General features: G+C 34.0%; 1 protein-coding gene across 5 annotated transcripts in view; it reads right to left on the reverse strand.

The window, feature by feature from the left end:
• The window catches only part of Mitf (transcription factor Mitf), a 157,690-nt gene that overhangs the window by 39,732 nt on the left and 98,782 nt on the right, over nt 1–19,176 (reverse strand). Inside the window, exon 1 of one of the 5 annotated variants that reach the window (XM_076130842.1) lies at nt 14,907–15,157. The exons of the other annotated variants lie outside the window; for them this stretch is intronic. The gene's annotated coding sequence lies outside the window, so the exon portion shown is untranslated. Of the gene's footprint in view, nt 1–14,906; nt 15,158–19,176 lie in introns of those variants that run through there. 5 annotated transcript variants of the gene reach the window in all.

Raw genomic sequence — 19,176 nt, forward strand, 5'->3', positions numbered from 1 at the left:
TTGTGGTATTATGTGATGAGTGTTTTAAGTACCGGTTTGGGTGTTTACTCACACACTGCTTATTTCCATATACCTACGTATTATGTTTACGATGAATGAGTCAATGTAGTTCTGCTAATGTTTTTTAACCTTGTCAGAAGACCCGTAATGTGACAGAAATGGGTTAAATCCGTTACTGTCTCATTACGGGTCATATTCTGTAATTTGAGAGAGATTTAGATTCGAGTGTTACATAATATTACCTATAATGGGTATATTCCCGTTGTCCACCCCCTGCTTGTCCACCCCGGGTGGACAGTGACACAAATCTTTTAAAAAATTCTCGGTGTCCACCCCTGGGGGACAGTGAGAATTAATTTTAAATTATTCCCGCTGGCCACCCCGGGTGGACAAAGACACGAGTTTCATATTACTACTCTCGATGTTCACCGCAGGTGGACAAAGCCACTGCTTAAATAAACATTCTCAATGTCCACGCTTGATGGAATTGGGTGTAAAAAAATAATTAAGTAGGTATATAGTTTAACCATATTATTATTATCAACATCTTTTACTTTTGCAATCTACACAAATAATTATCACAATAGGTATTAATCAAAGTCACAGAAAAATCTTTACATCCTCATCCTTTCTAGAAATAAATCAATATTGAAGTCCCCATTGACAAGTCCTATTCGCATGTCGTGAATAAAATGATCACTTAAAATATATTTTTTTACGTTTATTGTTATAACTTATACCTTGGTTTAATAAGTGCCGCAACTTAGGGTCAATCAACATTATATGGGAAAACACACCATAGATAGTGTACCTACTTCTATTTACCCTAGAGATGTTGATAATATGATTAAACTATGTACCTACTTAATTAATTTTGTTATAATTATTTACACCCAATTCCAGCAAGCGTGGACATTGAGAATGTTTATTTAAGCAGTGGCTTTGTCCACCTGCGGTGAACATCGAGAGTAGTAATATGAAACTAGTGTCTTTGTCCACCCGGGGTGGCCAGCGGGAATAATTTAAAATTAATTCTCACTGTCCCCCAGGGGTGGACACCGAGAACTTTTTAAAAGATTTGTGTCACTGTCCACCCGGGGTGGACAAGCAGGGGGTGGACAACGGGAATATACCTTATAATGCAACGGGTCTCAAAGGCAATTGAAAACTTAAGGTTAGGATACCTTAGGTGTGTATTCTACGTTTCGATCGAAATCTTTCAAGTGATTTAGTCACAGTTTCACAACGTCTGAATATGTTTCAGATAGCTTATCAGTAGCGCTACCATGAGTTGGTAACTATAGTCTCCCGGAGACACTGTAGTTCTCGTAAAACTCGAACAGCGCCTCTAGCGGATAGTTAAGGTACCAAAATTGCTACCATGGGTCGCCATATTTAATAACGTGTAGTTAAATTTAACAACAGTGAATGTAGATTGGCTTTGTCGTTCATTCTTTCCCTATTTGAGCCCACTGTTGTAGTTGCGTTCTCACGTTAACTGCTCTAGTTTTTAACTACGCCAACTCATGGTAGGGCTACAGAAGGATTTTTGATAGTTGTTTACCTACATTTTTCCTACTTTATCTATGAGACAGACTACTAAACACTCATCCTATCCATGGACTGTGCTACTTTTGATTTGTCTAGGTATTTTAATATCATACTCAAATTCACTATTTCAAAGCAGGAAATAAACATGGTTTATTTCACTCGAGGAAAGAAATTCACATACAACATCCAAATGTTTTCAAGCACTCGAAATAATTCGTGTGTTGGAACAAACAAAATCATAGACTATAAGTCTGACTAAAAGTATTCTTGAAATTAACGATTTATTTTTATAAAAAGGTACCTATTGTCAAAATAATCAAAGGAAGTTTTCGAATCGAATCAAACATGGCAACTACAAGTACTAAGAATATATAAAAAGTGTAGCAACAGAAGTGTGACGAGCAAATATTTAAATAAACGACAGATAAAACAAGTTATAGGCAAACAAATAGTGCCATGATATGCGTCTGATAAGATAATGCACCGAGTTGATGTGCAGTCGTAAATTAGTCAGATTTCACTTGGAAATCTTCATACTTGCATAATGGTAATAATATCCATACTAATATTATAAATGAGAAAGTAACTCTGTCTGTCTGCTTGTCTGTTACTCAATCACGCCTAAACTACTGAACCAATTTGCAAGAAATTTGGCATGGAGATATTTTGATACCCAAGAAAGGACATAGGCTACTTTTTACCCAGGGAAAATGACGCAACTGACCTTAAACATGCCCATTTCTTTCCATTTTAATCAACCAAGGAATCAGTAAATCAACAGTCATATAAATTTCAGCAGTTACATCGGAGTCAGGTTTCACATAATATTGAAATTGTCATTCAACACTATCTTGATTACATCGAGATGATATCAGACGATATAAGATTTTAGTGGCCATTGTTTTAAGCACACTTCGAACCTTCAATTACTTACTGTATTTGGGTGTAGGAAGTAAGGAGTGAATCATTTTGAACAAGTAAAATAACATTTGCGTTCCTGGATGGATGGCCAGACGCAACAATCGACCGAGGGGACTGGAAACTCAGGGGAGAGGCCTTTGCTCAGCAGTGGGACATAGAAACAGAAACTAACTAAATAAAATAAAATAAAAAAGCATTTACTACAATAATTTTCTATAACGTATTTACATTTTGTGAAAGATGCACTATATGCTTCTTCATAACAAAGACTGTTTCAAGAAAAATAATGTTTGTGAAATTTTTGGTCATAAAGCAAACTGAAATTTACAAACTTTTACAAAGATTAAACTGCGGAAAGCAGAGTTATTTTGAAAGTAATCGCGAAAGCTTATCAGCAGTGTCACATTACAGGTCGGAGAAACTGAAAGAGCAAACTACGAATATTTTTCATCAAATATTGCGGTTTTATTTGAAACTTTTACGCCTCCATGGCTATCAACGAGATGTTTTTCATTCATCACGCCTCATACTCATGGGGGATAGGTAGAGATGGGTAGTTACTGTAAATACATCACAGGTGTGTCCATTAGTCGTAATGTTTAGGCTGCAATTCACAAACAAATACGATCGTGGCACGTGTACATTAAATGTTACATGTGAGGGTGGATATTCATTGGGAGCAATCGTAACAATCAATGATGTATCTAATGCATAGTGGATAATAGAGTGAATTGTTGTACATTTTGACAATATTACACTTCAGTTGTTTTAAAAATATTTCCAAAAATCACAGGTATTTATTCCAATGGCTTCTTTTTTAGTCGTATGGCCAACAAATATGCATATTTTTGACAATAGAACAAGAATTCTTTCTTTGTGACAATAGAAGTCATTACAATGAAAATTCTTGCAAGTAATTGGATCATTTCTAAAAATGAATCGGCAATATAAGCATCTGAATACGCATTACTTTGTAAGTCGATATATCCACAGTAAAAATACACCTCTTAATTAAAACTGAAAGAGTATCGTAACATAATATGAAATACGAATTCTCTATTGTTGTTACGTTACAAGCTAATGAACAAGAACCTTTGAATCAATTCATTTTCTCCCGGTATTCTAACTAGCAATAAAACCGAGTTTAAATATGTGACTTCACCTCAGTGACCTATTCGCGTCGTTTCTAGAATTCTAGATAAAATTTCAGGTTCAAAAGAAATGAGTACTAAAGATAGACTCGGTTGGATTAGCTGCCAGAACGTCTGGGTTTTTAACTAGACATGCTGTCTAGATTTTTTCTTTTGATACATGTGTAATATCATAGCTAGTTTTGCTAGCCATTTGCTGACACGAAACTATTAGACCATTTTACTACATTATAATTATTCCGCTTTATTTAACAACCAAAAATTAAATGGGTATTAGAAGCGATCGTACTATTTTTAAGGCTACTATTCTTACTCTATTTCTCGACGTTTCGGCCTAGTTTCAGGGCGACTGATTTATGATACATACCTATCTATAGAGCTATCATACTGATTTTGATTACCTACACAGTCAAAGTTACAACATTTAATGTTTTTTTACTTTTGTCTTGTTTTTGTGTACGTCATACGACACATTCACATGTATATTCTCAGAAATCTATGTTACTAGAATCAGTTGTGAATCATATCTGTGTATAAGTATCTCATATTACAATACCTATGAATGTCAATGACCTCTAGGTACATACCTACACTTTTGTTGGCAAAACACACTCCCTTTTAAAACACATCGCAACAAAACCTAGAGTTACAATCTAATATAACAAAATATGGATGATTCTTTATAAAAGGAGTGAATCAGTACATATGTATATCTGATTTCTTTTACGTAAAGTATACGTAATATAATTAATACCTGATTATTTATAATCTACAAGTGATTTGGTGACACTACATTCTTGCTGAATATAGATAATGTTTTTTAGCGCGTGCCCAGTTGTTCAGAAGTTGATAAGTATTTGCGTTAGTAGCCCACCTTTGCATTTTTCCATGTACATATGTAGTCCCATAGCAGTTTTTAGACAAGCTACTCTGTATAGAGTTCATAAGTCACTGGTTATTTACTGCTCATTAAAGAATAAAGTTTGTAAATTTATACTACTCGTAATGAACAAATCTTTGACAGATACATCACTGTTATCTAAAGTTTGATAAATTATCGTTTGGTCCTCTTGTGTGCTGTAAGGTCTGATAGTGCTGTTTTTAAATATTGGTACAGTACTGCCTTAGATTTGAAACCTTTTAACACAATTCATCGCTTCATACACCCGAGGGTTAGACTGATCGTTATATTGGGAATTTTACCTTAGTTCCTTCTAAATAATTGTAGGTGTTGTGAATGATTGCAAAATATATTTTTGCCAGTTGTAAATAATGATGTTCAATCAGACCCAAGTATCCATATTATGTTTAAAATTACGAGAGGCGTAAACTGACCTCGACACCATGGTGTTGAGGCAATGATAATTGCAATATTGCAATCCTTTCTCACGATTTATACGTTTTTGGTGGAAATCTTAAGTGCTTAAAGGTGTACCTATACCTTTAACTTCACCCCTTATGGGCAAAAATTATTTATCTTATACATATATAAAATGTCGGATATACATATATTTAGATCAGTTTATCCCTGTCTGTCTGTATGTATGTATGTTTAGATTTTAAAAACTACGCAACGGTTTTTGATGCGGTTGTTTTTATGTGTTATAGTTGTAAAGGTTTTTTTTTTGTGAAATAACAATATAGACCGGGCGAAGCCGAGGCGGGCCACCATAGTTGGGCAATTACAAACGTGCAAAATATGACAGAATTAAAATAATTACAGGAATAGGACAGTGTGTAACTGCGAGGGCCCAATTATATGACATGACGTAGTAAGCACGTTTGAAATGGGCCATCTATAATGAAGGTATATGGGTAAAATATGAACTGTCGTACAACAGACGATGGTTAACGTTTTTAAACTCTCGCGACTAGTTTAATAAAGATAAGTATATAGTATAAGTTTAGTTAAGACCCGTTGCATTATAATATTATGTTAACAGTCGATGGTGTTAAATGGTTAACCGTACTCCACGAGGTCATTTGTCAGCTACAATCACAGAATCTTATCATGACGGGCGTTCCTTGACGGATTGAATGTATATTTTATGTTCTTATCAACGTAAAGATAAAAGGATTTTGGAGATTTTGATTTAGGTAGGTCTTAGCATACCTATTATGTAATGCGGTATATATACTTATGTTTACTACGCAGCTTTTTTATTTATAGCATAGAAGATACTAAATGGCTCTAGTAGAATTAACGAAATCGAACGTCTTACAATTGTTGACCAAAAAAAATGTATTAAAGACATCACTTTTCCAATAAATTACTAGTACTTACTATTTTCGTATCAGAATTTAACTTTTTTTTCTAAGAAGCCGTTGATGAAACTTAATGAAAGTCAATTGCAAAATTAAAGTATGAAGTAACTTAATTTTGCATATGACTTTCATCAAATTTCCCTTACAAACTAGCAAGCCCAAGAGAGCTAACAAGAACCTTAAGAGGCTTCAGCTTTTCATCACTTACACGATTACTGGGCCAAATGCCAAGCGCTTATAATTTCTGACGCTCAAAACATTTCAAACCCCGTTATCCTAACCCTGGATCCACCTCAAAGGTTGGTATTTATATCTAAACGCAGTTTAAGTAATCCGAACTTTTGACTGCCTCCGTGGCGTAGTGGTTTAGGTCGCCACGCTGCAACCACTGCGTCGGGAGGTCATGGGTTCGATTCCCACACGGGACAATTATTTGAGCAATCCACAAGTAATTGTTTCGGGTCTGGTTGTACTTTGTGTCCGTTGTTTGTATGTTTGTAAAAGTCGCCGAGACACAAGAGCAATTCTTAGTGCGGGAGTTGTCTTTAAAAAAAGAAAAAAGAAAACTTACTTAGTTAATCAAGTTATTTTAAAACTACTCTTAAGTTACAACAGCAAGTCAGTACATGTCACCTGTGAACAGAATCACCTTGAATGTTTATCAGTACATCAACGTGACAGTTTATCTTAAATAACCGGCTCATCTACAATAACTGCCACGCACTCAGATAACTGTGGCAGGTTTATCGTTGGCAAATCCCTTCGGTGACTTAGCTATTGAGTTTCTGGTGTAAATATATGTGTGTTTAAGATGATAGAGACTATTTTCTAACTAATCAATAAATGTAAAACTCTTCCGTTACTAATTGAGAGATGGACAACGCACAGCCGATACTACTGAGCGTAGAAAATTGAAATGTGGTATGAAGATTCCTAAGGAAGTAGGTATAGAGGAGCACTTGGAGAGGATTTTTGGATTTCCCCCCGAAGAGAGTAAAATTTCACGCAGGCGAAGCAGCGGGGGGAAAGCTAGTAATAAAGTATCAGATTCTTCTCGTGGATCAGGTAAGTAATAATTTTAGCATTAGATTATTTGTGATTGTCTGTCAAGAAATTCTGTTTTTGCCGGAATATTCTTGATTGTAAACGTTTATATGTATGTGTATTACAGTACAGATATCTAAAGATCCATAAGCATAGATCGCTTCTGTGGCGCACTAAAATTGTATGCGACTGCAGCGCAAAGGTCTTAGTTTCGAATCTCGAGTTAGGCTAAACTAAAACTGTATTCTTTGGAGATTTTAGTCTATGTTTACGTATTGTACGTTGTGTATAAGTGTCTTGTTAAGTGCCTCAAATGTAAAGTATAAACCACAGCATGCTTCAAAATACTCACTGGCGTCAATACAGACGTAGCCTTAAAGTTCTCTAAGAAAATAGTCGTGACAATTTGGTTATTCGTTCGACACGTTCCTATTACTGTCACTTACATAACATTACGTAACTGAAGAGAAACAGAACAAAATCATTATTGCTTTCGCATCTTCAGAGGAAGAATGACTTAACATTGAACCTAAATCAAGTCACTTACGCCTTTATTCCACTAAAGGTACGTATTGCTTCGAGTATGTTTTTGCAAACGTTTTCTAGTTCTGAAAACTAGTTTTTTTATTTTAAGGTTGGATGTTAAAGATTTATTGTTATTGAATACGAAAATGAGGTCTATTTTTGAGATATATTTTTTTATATCTTACTGGTACAAAACATATCTAAAATTCTTGATAGGCTTAGTAATTAATTAACACTGATAATATACCAGTTTTTATACTCTAAAATAAACATTTTTAATATACCACTTCTGGTCGTAATAAGAAAATCTATACCTATAATTTCTTTAAATTTATCTTCAAATTTTGCCAAAGATGGTCAACTGATATTGGAATCAAAATTAACTTCGTATATCAATCCTTATTCATAGACATTTTAGAACAAATTAATCAATGAAAATGTACGAAAAATTCTTCCTGGGAGGGGGTCAGACATAATCCCAGGCATTAGTAAAGTAACATAGCAATTAAAACAATAATGAAGAAGCAGAACATCGTAACATCGTTGTACAATTACGTCATCACGCACAATGACGCCCCGGACAATTGTCCAAATTGTCACCGTTTACTATTCTAAATGCCGTCTTTTTGGAGGTTCTGCATAGTTTAGAAGAATATGCTTTAACATAACCTGCTAACTATATTGCTTACAAAGTCTTGAACCACGCTAGGCGAGGTTGATAATTCAAATATCTAAGAAATAAGATATTTTTCTGATATAAATCTTTCACGGATATAGTGAGTGCTAATGTAACTACTAAAAACATCACACATATGCGTAAAAAACGAATCGACGCTTTGCGAGATGGACTTGCATAATTGTTTCATTATACCTAAAAAATCCAGGAAAACACGGGAAAGAAAGAAATCTCAGACATATTTGTTTAAGTCTAAAGACTTAAAATAAGATACCTCCAGAAAGTGAAATGAAACCTCACCAGAATAAGCGCGAATATCATGAAAATCGGTGAAAATTTCACGCAAAAGTATTCCAAACGAAGCAAGGACAACAAACTCAATAATTTAACCCATATAATGTAATGCAAAACAAACATTACAACACGCATTACGGGTATTACAAATGATAGCAATATCTCGCTCAAGAGGTGGTGTTACAAATAAGTAGACACTTGCGACAATTACTGAATAAACGTGCCACACTCGACGTGTTTATTGGAGATTAGTTTGTACGACCAGACGGAGGAATGAAGGTAAAAATATTAAAATACAAAGTTTTTTATGTCTTGTCATTATGCCATTATAAATTGGGTCGGCAAAAGATATTTTCTTTCTCAACCAAAAAAATCAAATAGGCATGTCAACATCCTGTGAAGGTATTTGGCTGATGCTATTACCTATAACCGGCAGTCTTCTAGACGACAACCCTTCTTAGGATTGAAGCAAAAAGAAAATTGTTTGGATCGTACCAAATGATATTTTTTACTCTTTGCCTAACATAAAAATGACGTGATTTTATGCATGTAATAATATACAAGAACTTTATCTGTAAGTGTTTGCAGCTGCTGATCGCAAAATATTAAGTTCGATTCGCAAATAACATTGTTGTTTTTTTTCCCCCATTTCTATAAAATCTTCTGAGTCTTTTCAGACTGTGCCCACAACGGAGGAATAAGCCCACTTTTTGTTATGAGTACATGGGACTAACTTTATAAGCGGCGAAGACTGTGTATAATTTGATACAGTTTCGGCTATAACAGACGTAATATCACCAAAAAAACGCAAGCAACCTTCTTTTTTACACAACTGAACCCCAAATTCATCTAAGCATTGTCGGTCAAAGTTTCAACTAATTAGCGTAAGTAGCGCGAAGCAGACATCGCGTCAAACGGCATATGCAAATAATATGTGCGCATGCGCATGCCTATTGCCAGTAACGCTTTAACACACTATGAAGGCTTTCGGGCATTTTGCGAAATTTAAAAGAGTTAGTATAAATAGCTTGTTCGCAATATGAATAGATATATTTAGAAAACGTTCAGTATTGGTACAGAATTTGCACTTTTAAAATGCTTTTCAAACTAGAGAAGTATGTAAGTAGATGTCGTTTAAGTCTCTGCCTTAAGACTCTTTTAAATAGGTTCAAATTATGAATACTTAAGACTACATAAGTAATTTGCTGTAAACGTTTCAACGATAATCAGACCTTTCGTATTTCAAGCCCGTATCGACATTATTCAATTCTTATCAACAAGATATAAGCTTTTGTTTACGCAAATCGTCCTTACTTCTGCAAATTTCACCACGCCGAAACCATTGCATCGTCGGAGGTCGTGGGTTCGATTCCCACACAGAGTAATTGTGCGATCCACAAATAATTGTTTCGGGATTGATTGTACCTTGTGTCCGTTGTTTGTATGTTTGTAAAAGTCACCGCGACACAAGAGCAATTCTAATTGCGGGGCTTGTCTATTAAAAAGAAATCGTACAATATTCTTTAAACATTAAGTTATTTCTAAAACCTCACATGTCACAAGACGATCGAGAACGTCCTGCGGAAGTTTGACGAAACGAATCAAGTAAAACGACTTTCTTATACAAATTAATGATAATAAATAACTGGGTCAATAATTTGCAATAACATAATGACTTCTTGCGAATGTTATGCTCAAATTAAAGAGACATGATATGGCGAGGTTAAAGACACATTTAACCGGGTTATAGCCATGTTAAAATTAAGATGGTAAATTTGACATTATACACAAATCCTGATCCAGAAATGGGATGGAGAGCACGTGCACTCCAAGACTCCCAATCATGTGAGTGATTAAATAACCTGTAGATTACTAAGGAAATAACATTATAATGTTTTATATTTAATTATATAAGGATTTAATAATGAGGATCTTCAAGGAGGTCTTTGATATGTCACAAAAATACATTTCGGATCCGCCTAACATTTCAGTTTTAATATATCTTAGCTGGAGTTGGCGAGATTTAGGTATATTTTGGTTTGAGGTATCATTCAAATGTTATCCTATCCATGGACTAGCATATAAAGATCGTTCCTAACTCGTACCTAAAAAACAACCTTATTTATCAAATAATCGATCCAGTTATTTGTAATACTCATTCACATAACTTCACAATAACAAGCTTCACTGTACGTCACAGATGTAACGAAAGGCGGTAGAGGCCGCGATCAATTATCTGAGATGATCAACCGACAACCATGACGCGACGCAAGGTGAACTATACTTGAATGTTAAATACGAACTGAAACAATACTGAATTGCAGGTAATAATAATATGGATTTTTTTACGTTTTACAGAAACCTCACAACAGAATTAAGGGTTCTAGCTATAATTCTAAGTGATGAATTATACAAATCTTTATATTTACAAGTAAAACCAAAAAAAAAAACAGTTTATAAAATGTAGCATGTTCTCCTTTTTGGGTTATAATCTGACTGCTGACAAAAAGCCTCCTTCCTTTCGTCTTCTCCTACCTTCGTCAGTCATTTGGAAGTGTGTCTTAATTTTACTTAGATTTAGAAAATAATAATGAAATAATAAAAATAGTATGTACGATTGATGATATTATAACCACGAAAGCGTGCACGTTAATTATACAATTGTAGGTTTATTATGACACTAATATTCAGGTATGTAATCTTAAAAACGGAAAACTGAATTAAAGTTACTGATCAGTGATCAAAACAAGTAGTCCTGTCTTTATCACGCATTTAGTGAATGATTATGCTATGTTTTTCAGAGTGGATTAGTCTTTAATTTAACGAAACATAAGACAAATATTTCATTTGTTTATTTTTGACAGAAAGGCGGAACTGACAGCTTAACCCTTTAACTACTAGTGTTAAGAACACGTAGAAAATGCGGGATTCCTTTTATCTTATGTCGCAGTTTGAGTACGGCTTAGATTATATAAAACGTTGATTATGCTTCACTCGGTTGATAAAAATGTTAAGAAGAAAACGTGAGCTTATCTCACGTTTGGCAAAATCTTAAAATAGAGAGATTATTATTAGATTGATTTCTGTCTTACTTTTGGTATTCTTATTGAATATATAAGGCTTTTTTTAATAAAATCATATTACACACTACGTATCCAAATAATTTAGGTTATTAATGTAAAATAAAGTCGCCGATATCCGTTCAAATCCACAAAAGAAGAGAGTTAACTTACTGAAATAAAGCAACATATGCTTGTCTGTCTGTCCCGTATGCTTGTCTAATGAAAAAAAGTACGTATACTTATAAAAGTAGAGTTTCAGTCCTTGTATCAATGTCCCATACTAGCCTATCCATAATAAAACCTAGCCTATAGATAGGTTTAGCCTAAAGCCTATGAGATACAGCACTAAGCACATAATAATAAATTGTCACACAACGGCAGGTAACACTTATCATAAAGTGCAAAATGCATTACGATAAGCCTCATTATTACATCGCACGCACTAATTACATAATTTATAACATCCGTAAACGAGTCCTAGTACATCAAGATCAAGTCATGGCAATAAATTAGAATGCACAAAGAATAGCACTCGTAAGAGAATAATAAAAATGGTTAGTTTTATTATCTCATATAATGACTACGATGTTTTGATCGTAAACTTGGATAAGGACAATGGAGTATGGAGAATTATATCCATTACTCGTCTTTGTGCACGTGGTTTATATCTGTGGTTATGCTTTTAAAAGTTTCTGATATAGGAGTTAAATTACGGGATTTGCATAGCGCGATTTTTTGATAAGCAGTCGAATTTGACCCACATTAATTAGTTAGAAAATGTCTTCTGGTCACCTCTACCTTTTTATATGGCTCACCCTTTGGAATGCTACAAGCTGTTAGATTGTTTTGACGATAAATAAAAGTAAATTCTATGTCTTTTTTATAAAGAAAAATCCCAGTTAAATTCCCGTTTCACCCCCTCTTCTCGAAGAATAAACAGTTAAACAGGGTTCTTTTTTCCACTAAAAATGTTACAAATAACGCAATTTTTTTCATAAACTACTTCAGCTTTAAACAATTTAGTTCACACGTCTTCAAGTAAAACTTAGTAGCAATTAGCATAACAATAATACTCTCACAAACTTTACATCACCGTCAATTGTAAAATGAACTAATTTGGCAGTTCTACTTTCCTTTTCTTTAGTCCTTGAAAGAGAGAGAGATGTAGTGACACCAAAAAAAGAATTCGTGATGAGTTAATTTGAACCTATTCTGCAACCACATAGAGACCACTTTTTATCGTTTTTGAAACGCGTAACCGTAGTAGTAGTTAAAAAAATAGGTATCATACATTTATGTGGCGTTCTTCAGATTTAACTTGGGGAGGTTGGGGTGGCTTCAAATAAAAAAAATAATGGTTCTTGATTTAGTTGCTGACAGTTAATGAATAAAGAAACTCCCAAAAATAGGATCTAAAAGAAACTACTTCTTTTAGATCCTAACTGGGGTACAGGTCAGTGCAAATGGTTTAGCCCCTGATAAATATGTTTTCTGATTTATTAGCAAAGGTATAGTAAACCAAAAATGCGCTTAAGATTATAACACACGTGTTATTTTGAGTCGATACAACTAGATAAAAAAATTACAAAAGCATGACCAAATCCGTCATTAACGACATTGATGAGTAAAAACTAGTCATCAAACTAAACATTGACATTGCTACAATTTAACTGTTAGATAATACTTTTACAACGTTAAATCCGATCTTAAACTATGAGTCTATGACATAAACCTACAATAGACACCTATTGTACTTTTAGCTTAACTTTATGTAATTCTTGAAAACTTCATCATCCTGTATGATAAAATGTAGGAATGTGAATGAATCAAAAGTTTGTAGAAAGCGTAGGATTCTTTGGTCTGCGTTTTTTTGTATGAATGTATTTATACCATATATTACTGCACTACTACTATATATTTTTATATTACTGCCGATATGAAACAAGCTACCCGCCGTGGCTGTTGCGTTAATCTTAAAAACATCTTTGTCGTGTACACATTGTGCGAAAAAATAAAGGTTTTAAGTAAAGTTTCAGAGTAAAATTTAATACAGTATTGTGAAATGGGTGATATATCACGTATCTCACCACTAGAGTCTATTAAACTTACAAGTTGATAAGGAAACGGGGTAAAATTCTTTCAATAAAAGGCTCAAGGTGAAAGTGAGTGCTACAAATCAAAGAAAAACGAGAGTTTCTAGTATATGAGTAATGCAATTTGATATGAACCGCCGTAACCAAACATGCGTAAACTTCATTATAATACCGATGCGTGAAAAAACTACTAGTATTTACTAATAAATACTTACATCTGGTATTTTAACTGCTAGAACAAACACAGTTTAAGAATCCTTAAGCAAAATTGGCATATTTATTCATCTTTATATATATAATTCTTCTGTAAGTGTGTATGTCACTGAACTTCTCTTAAATGACTGGACCGATTTTAATGAATTTTTTGTGTGTGTTCAAGGGGATCTGAGAATAGTTTAGATTCTCAATTTTGTCCGCTGGACAATGTTTTTTTAATTAATTTTTAATTTATTAGACAGGACAACGTCTGTCGGGTCCGCTAGTATTTCTATAGGTTTAAATAATCCTAGTACTCTTTTACAACGCAAAGAACAAAACGTTTAGCGCGCAAAAACTTACTACAGAATACCAATCCCTAGTACTCTAACGTAAATATCGGTTACTTAAACAGGCGTATTTGACTAGCTATAAGTACATATATCATCTAAAGATGAAACCGCCACTAAATAAATGTTTCTTAGCATTTCAAAAGTAATGATTGATGATTATCTACTATCCATCCATAGTTAAATCTTACAACTGGCATTTATTATAGTTATTGTGGCGAGAGAGCAAGCCCTTGGCGTTGAAGAGTAATGAGTACAATGCGTGCAACCCCCCTCCTCCCCTCCACGAACTATCAATGAATATAATACCTATTAAATATGCTATATGAAAATTGTGCTACGATCTCATCAGTAGTTACAAGAAAATGTTGTCGAAAGATTACACTGATAATACTTTGACGCAAATGTATTGAAATATTAGATTTTTTTCTACACAGTAATATCTTGCGCTGTATAAAATCTTATTTCACGACTACAAACGACTCTCGTAGCATTGAGAATAACAATAAATCTTTCAAGTTTACTCAGCTCAAGTTAACTAAAATACCTCTTAATAAAACTGTAATCCGTATAATAAGATAATTGTATGAATGATTGTGTTTAATGCATTTATTTCCACTCATTACGTTCTTAACAATTTCAGTTACTGCGCAACGTGCACCTAATCGGTGTGACTAAAACTATTTATCTTACCATGTGCCATTCGGATGATAATTCAAAGATTTTCTTATTTATTTCACAAATACACTTTATATATCAACTAAGATTATGTTACTAACGGTTGAAAATCACGGGTATCTGTTCATAGTTTCGCGAGCGCCTCGATTTGATACGATATAAGGTTAAAAATCACTCGCGTTAACAAAATAACAACAATAGAGTAACGTAGTGATGGACTACGTCAGCCCACGCTTACAACCAAAGAGGGACTGATTACGGTTCGCCATTATCGCGTAAAAAATACAAATAAAGTCAGCGTTGTGATAAATTTATGAACAGGTATCGGCAGTCGCGGACAGACTGTCCGACAGAACACACGCGTCAACGATTTCAAAGGAAAATCTGCTCTAATGGTCTCAATTTTCAGGTAATCGGACAAATTTTCGTTTGTAAGTAGTTATTTTCTCAATGTCATCACGTTATGTATTGGTTTATATACGCGAGTGATTTATGTTTTTAGGTTTAGAGGATACGTTGAGGTGTTAATGAGTTAGTCTCGACGATTTCAGTTAATCAAGGTTATACAAATATTTTAAGTAGTGATAGAGTTGTTGTGAGACAGTGAACTATAGCATGAGGCTTCTAGAAATCATTGATATTTTTTATCTCGGGTTATTTATATTTAATCTAGTAACAGCGTTGTTGAAGCTGTCCGAACTTCAATTTGTATAAGCGACACTTAACATATTTGAAGTTAAATAAGACTTTCGTAAGCATTCGTAAAACTCTAGGTGCATCAAAGTTATCATATTGATCGTTTACCGGCCGATAACTACAGTTGACTTTGTAACTTCAATAAAAATAAAATAGCAATAACCCGTAGTCATTACAAAAGATTTGCCATAAAAAGGAAAATATATGTCCTTTGTTTGTATATTTCAAAAAGTCCCCGCGACACAAGAGCAATTCTTAGTGCGCGAGTTATGTAAAACAAAAACCTTGGGATAGGTTATCTTCCTTACCCCCGGTTTCCGAGTTACATTTAACGGTAGTTTATCTATTCAATAGCGTTCAAACTCATATAAAACGCTATTGAACAGATAAACTATCGTTAAATGTACTCAGAAACCGGGGGTTAAACGTATTGTATTTATACGTGAAACTTGCCCTAACTTTTTTTACAATTTTAATCTTCGCTAAGCCATGCGTGAACTCCATAAGTACCTACATACTTGTTATTTTGTCAACAAGTTTTGAAGTAAGTGTTATAGAATGAGTAGTAATACGTCCTTGACACAAGCAGTTTTCCTCTTTCGCGCACAATAGCACATCTTGTTAACTATTTACTTCTTAATGTAAAGGAAAAATAAGCAATGCACTGCTTTAGTGTTGAGAGAAGTAAGTAAGTTGAAGCAGTGTTGTGATTATCCTTACTTATATGATAAATGTGCATGTATTTGCTTTACTATCTTACTTAGTATCTTTTACATAAAATAGTTGTACGGATTTGGGGTGATTTTACTCGAAGAAAGATAAAGCCTGCTATCTATTTTTATCAATGTGAAGCCGCAAGCTCGTTTGCATACATTCTAAGTTTATAAACTGGATTTTAACTGAAGCTCTGCTTGCAGCAACATTTTCAAGAATAAACAACATTTTGAACAGTAAGACAAACAAACAAACGAACACACTTTCTAGTAAGATTACCGTATTAAAAGAACACAATGATTAGTATGAATTCAGCACAGGTTTTCCCAAAATTTGTTTTAACACAAATTTACAACATTTAAAAAAGTCATGCATGCAAAGTCCCCAACCCTCACTTGGCCAGCGTCGTGGACTCAAGGCCTAACCCCTTCCTCTTTTGAAGGAGACCCTTGCCCAGCAGTGGGACAGTTATGGGTTAAAAAAATATATATTTAACAAAAAATGTGCTGCCTTTTGATAGTTTATGTAGGTTATCTCGACCGTCGCTCAATCAGCTGTTATTTTCGTTAATTATAATCTATGGTAAACATTGAAACTGGCACTCAAGTAAGTTTCCATGAAGATAAAAGTTATTTTTAAATTACCTGTTAACAGTTTACCCAGGCTTAGATAATTACTAAATAAACGAATGAAAATATTCTCGAGTTTCTTGCCAGTTTTTTTATTGGCTCTACCTTTTACACAGGCTGTACCTTTTGTTAATCATGATTGTAATGTACATTATTATGTGTCAACATTTGACTGAGTTTGTTTTTATAGTTTCAGGAACTGTAATCGTATGAAACAGGCAAACAACTACAGTTGGCTGTGCACAAGTGTAAATCAATCTAGTATCTTAGATATATGTTAGTCAAGATGTATGGATGTGAATGAGGCAAGGGAAGTTTGTAAGGATCGTACCAAGTGGCGTTCTTGGGTTTCTGCCTACTCCTGTGAGAAAAAAAGCGTGATTTTATGTATGTATGTTAGAAAACATGCATAATATTTTTCTCACGCGACCCAATATAGTCTTTAATTTATGAAAATATACTTAAATATGTATTAGATAACAATCAATACACGCTACCTGACACTCTAAACTTTGAAACAGACAACTAATGTGACATCATATCACTAAGAAAAGATCTTAATACCTAATTATTACATGTTTAAATAAGACCTTGAATGAACAATTCCGTTGTTCAAACAAAATAATGTCTTTTATACTGATTTAGTTTTATATCAGTGTAATCATATTACGAAACTGATTACACATGTAATTAAATACATTGCTGATAACTAAGGCTTGTATTTTTCCGGTATTTTTATTGTATGGATTTAGTTTATTAGTTCTAGATGGTGGCCTCGTTTATAAAATAAACAATTGTTATATCCTTACGAAATTACTAATAGCACGATCTATGAAAAGACCGGGCCATGCTGTTCCTGTTCTATGAAAAGTCTAGTTTTGATCAAAGCATTTTACACTAAAAATTGGAGCAGAGGATGGCAAAAAAATATATTAAGCATTATATTAGTATAGATTAATTAAAATTAAGTGTAGTTTTAGTGAACCGCTATTAAAGACAAGACAAGAATAAAATCTACACCTCATCTAAAATTACACCAGCTAGAGTAAGAACAATTCTTGATCAACGCAATTAGAATCTTAATCAACTTGATTCTCTACTAATACCACTACGACAATATGAAATTTTCATTTATTAAAACTATTTGAAATTTTACTTTCAGCTTATTCACTAAAACTAAACTATTGGAACAGTGTACAGAGCATTGCTACGGTAATTACAAGTCCTTATCGTCCTCATGAATATTAACGCGCGGCACAATAGTGCGGGCTATTTGCGGCGGCTCGCGTGCAAGCGCAACTCTTGTCTCGGTGAGGACCCGGCGGGATGACACTGTTAAGATACTACTAATTTAACAGTTTCAATGTTTAGTAAGTTTTGTTAATGTAGTATTATTAGACTAATTGCTCTTTTATATCAGTACTTATTATAAAACAAAGTCCTTATTGCGCCTGTGTTTGAGTTTTCGCAATAAATTCAAAAGATACAGAAGGGATTTTCATGCGCCTTCACCAATAGACAGAACTTAGTTAACTGTCTCTGTTATACCTATCAATGAAGTATAGGTCAGATTGTTGAAAATGTCGAAAAAAATACGTGGGCACTGCAACTGTGCACTTAGTTCGGCAGAACAATATCTGCCGAGCCCCCTATAAATAATACATTATAATCTACTCATGTCTATCTTAATACTATACTATTGGGTTTAAGTTTCCTTTCACAACGAGTTGTATTCCTTGCAATCATCACGCTACCCAAAAGCTGGTTGCAGACTTCAGAATCTATCAGAAAAGGCTTGAACTTAGACAGGTAATCCTGAATGATGACTTATTTAGATGGCGTGCGTCATAGTCATTCTTTCTTCGTGATATTTTCCTTCACCGCTATTGCACTAATTAGTTTTAAATAAATTAATCACTTCTCATTAAGAGATAAAGTAAAAACAGCCTTCGTTTGACAGCTAATGAAGAAATTATGAGAGGTTAAATCAAGAGTAGAATCATGCTATGAATTAATTAATCCACTGATCTATAACTACGGAATCTTGTGTATTATCACAAGAAGGGACTCAAAGCCTAACCCCTCCCTCATACGGTCGGGGACCCTAGCCCAGCAGTGGGACAGTAATGGGTTTACGTTCATTAAAAGTAAAGTTCACTTGTATTCAAGGAATATCAGCATAGATAAAACGGCTAAAAATAGCTAGAATGTTTTTACTTTATTTAGTCTTATTTTCAATGTTTGGCCTTCCCCTCAATACGCTACTTTACTCCATTGATAAGTTATTCAACGTTTTACGTACACTTATACAAAGGCCAAAATTAAATATAAA

Source organism: Anticarsia gemmatalis, chromosome 25 (assembly GCF_050436995.1).
Source record: "Anticarsia gemmatalis isolate Benzon Research Colony breed Stoneville strain chromosome 25, ilAntGemm2 primary, whole genome shotgun sequence".
NCBI lineage: Eukaryota > Metazoa > Arthropoda > Insecta > Lepidoptera > Erebidae > Anticarsia > Anticarsia gemmatalis.